Raw genomic sequence first — 6,000 nt, 5'->3', positions numbered from 1 at the left:
CCTCACCTGAAACGAGTCCGACTTACTGCCGAGAACCCGGACACAGCTCTCACTTTGGTGCGTACAGAGATTGGATGGCCCTGAGTAGAGACCCCCTCACCCCATACTCCGCAGCACCTCCACGAGTATCTCCGGGGGCCGGTGCCACGCCTTCTCCAAATCCACAAAACACATGTAGACCGGTTGGGCATACTCCCAGGCCCCTCCAGGATCCCCAGAGTGAAGAGCTGGTCCGTTGTTCCACGACCAGGACGGAATCCGCATTGTTCCTCCTCAACCTGAGGTTCGACTATCGGCCGAACCCTCCTTTCCAGCACCTTGGAGTAGACTTTACCAGGGAGGCTGAGATAGCGTGATACCCTGTAATTGGCACACACCCCTCTGGTCCCTGCTTTTAAAGGGAACCACAACCCCCCGGGTCTGCCACTCCTTTGGCACTGTTCCAGACTTCCACGCAATGTTGAAGAGCGTGTCAACCAGGACAGCCCCTCCACACCCAGAGCCTTGAGCATTTCTGGACGGATCTCATCAATCCCCGGGCTTTGCCACTGTGGAGTTGTTTGACTACATCAGTGACTTCCGCCGGAAATCGACGAACAATCCCCGTCATCCTCCAGCTCTGCCTCAAACATAGAGGGCGTATAGTCGGATTCAGGAGTTCCTCAAAATGCTCCTTCCACGCCCTATTACCTCCTCAGTTGAGGTCAACAGTGTCCCATCCTTACTGTACACAGCTTGGATGGTTCCCCCCCCTCCTGAGGTGGCGAACAGTTTTCCAGAAGCACTTTGGTGCCGAACCGAAAGTCCTTCTCCATGTCTTCTCCAAACTTCTCCCACACCGCTGCTTTGCCTCTTTCACGGCAGAGGGCTGCAGCCCTTCGGGCCCCCGGTGCACTGCAACTGCCTCCGAGTCCTCTGGTAAACATATCCCGGAAAGACTCCTTCTTCAGTCGGACGGCTTCCCTGACCACCGGTGTCCACCACGGTGTTCGTGGGTTACCGCCCCTTGAGGCACCTAAGACCCTAAGACCACAGCTCCTCGCCGCAGCTTCAGCAATGGAAACTTTGAACATTGTCCACTCTGGTTCAATGCCCCCAGCCTCCACAGGGATGCACGAAAAGCTCCGCCGGAGGTGCGAGTTGAAAGTCCGTTGGACAGGGTCCTCCTCCAGACGTTCCCAATTTACCCGCACTACACGTTTGGGCTTACCAGGTCTGTCCAGAGTCTTCCCCCACCCCCTGACCCAACTCACCACCAGATGGTGATCGGTTGACAGCTCTGCCCCTCTCTTCACCCGAGTGTCCAAAACATACGGCCTCAGATCAGATGAAACGATTATAAAATCGATCATTGACCTTCGGCCTAGGGTGCTCTGGTACCAGGTACACTTATGAGCATCCCTATACGAACATGGTGTTCGTTATAGACAATCCATGACTAGCACAGAAGTCCAACAACAAACAACCACTCTGGTTTAGATCAGGGAGGCCGTTCCTCCCAATCACGCCTCTCCAGGTGTCTCCATCATTGCCCACGTGCGTTGAAGTCCCCGAGCAGAACAATGGATTCCCCCACTGGCGCCCCATGCAGGACTCCACTCAAGGTCTCCAAGAAGGCCGAATACTCCGAACTCCTGTTTGGTGCATATGCACAAACAACAGTCAGAGTTTTCCCCCACAACCCGCAGGCGTAGGGAGGCGACCCTCTCGTCCACCGGGGTAAACTCCAACGCAGCGGCGCTCAGCCGGGGCTTGTTAGTATCCCCACACCCGGCCCGGGCGCCGCACACCCTGAGCAACTCCGGAAGAAAAAAAGAGTCCAACCCCTATCCAGGAGTACAGTTCCAGAACCGAGACGGTGAGTAAGGTAAGCCCCACCAGATCTAACCGGTAGCGCTCCACCTCCCGCACCAGTTCCCGGCTCCTTCCCCACACAGAGGTGACGTTCCACGTCCCCAGAGCCAGCATCTGCTGCCCGGGTCTGGTCCGCCGAGGCCCCTGACCTTCACTGCCACCCATGTGGCAGCGCACGACCCCCAGCGGTTCCTCCCACAGGTGGTGGGCCCATGGGCTGGAGAGATGGGAGCCACGTAGCTTGTTCGGGCTGTGCCCGGCCGGGCTCCGTGGCAAACCCGGCCACCAGGCGCTCGCCGACGAGCCCGCCGTCTGGGCCTGGCTCCAGACGGGGGCCCCGGGCTTCCTCCGGGCAGGGTCACTCCATTTCTACCTTGTTTTTCCATTGGGGTTTTTGAACCATTCTTTGTCTGGCCCCTCACCTGAGACCACTTTGCCTTGGGAGACCCTACCAGGAGCACAAAGCTCCAGACAACACAGCCCTCAGGTTCACAGAGACACACAAACCTCTCCACCACGATAAGGTGATGGTTCACGGAGAAGAAAAATAAATAAAATAAAGTTTCCACTTCACTTAAAAAAAAAAACATACACCATAAAAGTTTGATCATTTATGTGGATAATGTTTCACATCTTTCACACTATTAACTGTTTAATTTGCAGGCTACTTAACCACTGTTAAACATGAGGATGTAAAATTTAGGAAAAATCCACTTAGAAAATACTTTCAGTCATCCTCTGTATTTCCCATAGATGACATATCTAGCCTACTCACTGTGCAACAAAAAGATCGGCATGGAAAAATGCAATAGTGTCTGCGAGTCTGTAGTTGTTGAGGCTCAGACATCCATGGCACACAGGAGGCGGGACGCACGGATCCATCTCCCCAGGATCAAACGCTGTTTCGGGTGGGCAAACTCATGTGATGCGTAATTGATCCGGTGGATGGTTTGTAGGCTATGTAAGTGAACAAGGTGTAGGAAATGAAGCCGACCTGGTCCACCAAACACTGGGCCGTCTTGACTGTCTTAATTCTGCACATATTTCGGTTACTGTAGTCCTATTTATCATTTCATTATTTCATCCATGCATGGTGCAGCGGACCCGTGCGCACTGTCACCTGCCGTGGAGACGCTGACCTCACTAACCTCTCCTCCTCCTGAGTCGGGTCTCCCTCGCGCTGGACTCAGTTTCACTGAGCCTACTAACACTTAATGGAATTACATCAGTGGCTTCAAACTGCTTATTGTGAGTAATTTGGACTGACACTGAGATGCATGTTGTTCGAGGGCTGCACGATTATGGCCAAAATGATAATCACGATTATTTTGATCAATATTGAGATCACGATTAATTATCACGATTATTTGTTGATTTTAGCCAAAACAAAATTTTATTATATAATTATAACTGCTTTTACATCCATATTGTGCTACATTCCTACTAATACATCCATATTGTGCTACATTCCTCCTTTATTGAAGGATACTGTGAAGGAGTATGCCATTTCAGCTGTTGTGCGACCGCTTTCCACACATGCATGTTTGCCGTGAAAGATACAGGCAACGCAATTTTCTGTTCATGTTAACGGCGCATGTGATGCCTGGTATCTACCAGACGAAATAGCTACGCGGATTTCTGTGGCTCATTACACTGCCACTTACATGTCTGCGTTGCGCTCTGATGCTCCAAAACCCACGTTAGAGGCAACATAAACATCGCTGAATGTCACGCTAGTAAACACTAATGACACGTTATACAGCAGGTAGCGTTAGCCTACCGTTAGCCACAGTAGTAACTGGATTAAACACAGCTAAAATGCTGACTGCTAAACAGTGTAGTGTGTCTGTATTTCACTGTAGGATTCCAACAGCGGGACGTCCAACAGTCTGCTGCTAAAGCTATGAGCTAAAAGACACAAACTAGCACCGGTCACTGCTGTTGTCTGAAAAACAAAACAGCCGGGACAAAACGTTGCGTTTACTGGTAAACTGGTAAACATCGTGACCGGCTTATGATGACCGACTGTTACCTGTTGTGGAATTTTCCTCACGTTACTCTGTCCTCTGTGACTGTCTACATCTAGAAACTAAGCTGCGCGGTGCAGGCAGGGAACAGCTCTGATTGGCTCATGGAGACATGTGATCAGACAGTGGTTTATGGAGCGCTAGATTGGCTTTGCAAAAACTGTTCTATGAAGGGAATGACGCATTTTAAATATCGCTCGATCACACAAATTTGATCGTGGGAAGCCAAAATCGTGATCGTGATTAAAATTCGATTAATTGTGCAGCCCTATGTTGTTCAGTAACCTGTGTGGCGCTGCCACTATTCTCTTGATTTCCACTTCGACATTAGACCTTTTTTTAAATTTCTGCCATGGTTCGGTGCATTCACCGCCCAGGCAACCATTTGCCACTCTGGGCATTATCTTTTATTGCTTATCCGAGATGACAAAACTCCAAACAGAACTTTTTTTTTCTCACCTCCACCTCTGCGATCAGCACCTCAACCTCACAGTCGGTGAAGTTTTTTTTCGTCTGCAGCAGGATAACCCACTGTGATTGGACAAAGAATGACGTCGGGGGTGCATTTATAGTCATTTCCATATTCATTTATAAGAGGAGGCAAGTCGGTGACTCGTTCAATTTCACGTCGTTTGTCATGTATAAAGGAAAAGTGTGCAGGACCTGGCGTATGCCCGGTTTTATACATGTGAATATTTCTGTGCGTAGGTAATTTTCAAGTTTGGGCCGTACACCATCTTCTGTTGTTTATTTTTATTATGTATTTCTCTAGTTCTGTAGGCCCTTCTATTATGTACAGCATGGTTCCAACAGACACTAAAGCAACATGGTGTCAGCTGCAGGGCCATTTATAATTTTTCTTGTTTTACAGAGACTGTAATGTTTATGTTCCTAATTTAAAGGGCATGTAATGCCTTGTATATTTTATGAGTGTAAATATGAGTGTGTTGATTATACAGTAACACATTGGAGTTTGTAGAGTGTGGTGCTTCTTCAGCTCTATCCCCCACCCTTTCTCACTTGGCATGTACACAGTATTTCAACATGCTATGCGAGCTTGACAGCCTATATCCGTGTCCACCCTACTCTAGAAGAACCAAGCACAGTGTCATATGGCAAGCTGAATTAAAGCGATGTCAACACATTCGCCCTGGCAGGGATGAATTTCAGCAACTCACTGACCATTTTGTCACTGTCATGGAGGGGCATGCATGCTTTCTGTGCCCTCCAACCTCTCACCACACAGACACATGCACTAAGCTGATGTATTAGACAACCCTGGACACTAAATTGAATGCATGGATTTGGTTTGTGGATACATTCTTTTTCTTTTCGAGTCCAAGAATGTTTAAGTCACTTTCCAACAGTCTTAAAGCATGGAATATTTTTGAAAAATCACTCCAATTACAAGATTTATTTTATTTCTTTAAGTGTACACATTGACAATTGCAAATTTTAATGTTAGCTGAGTACATTTCTTGCCTGCAAATGCAACACTGCTTTTTAGCCTGGAATAAGTTGCTTATTATTATTACTTATTACACAAAAAAAGAATTAACAGCTACGATTGTTTTTTCCTCTGAGAAATTTTAGGTGGCAAACACAACAGTGAAGTATGTCAGTTTTTAAGATGCATTCTTGAACAGATCTTCTGAGGCCAGTAATAAGGTTGGACACATGACCAACTTTAACTGGGTTTGGAATATGAGTTTGGATATCTGAACAATGCCAAATTGAGTCCTAAGCCAAAAGCTCCTTTTCTCAAACCTCAGCTTCCTGACAAGCTTATTTCATTGTCAGACAGACCGGAATTATATTTTGTATTAGAGACGCCTTCAAAGTACAACTACCATTTGGTCCAAAAATATCAATATATCTGTCAAAGAGGATGATTGAAAATGTCAGAGGATGAAATCTTGTGACAGTGACAGTAGCTGTGGGGTTTGCACTGGTGGAACAAAGCTAGTGCTTGTGCCAAATAAAACTTTATCTTTGGGTGGTATCTGCATGGGTTTGTGTTTTGATCACTGTTCATATGTCATACAGCTTTGTTTCTAGGTTAGTCATGCAATATGTTTTTATCCAATGTGGTGTTGCACATAGTGGGCGGTTCAAGAGT

The sequence above is a fragment of the Perca fluviatilis genome, chromosome 3, assembly GCF_010015445.1.
Source record: "Perca fluviatilis chromosome 3, GENO_Pfluv_1.0, whole genome shotgun sequence".
NCBI lineage: Eukaryota > Metazoa > Chordata > Actinopteri > Perciformes > Percidae > Perca > Perca fluviatilis.
This window is presented reverse-complemented; position numbering follows the sequence as displayed.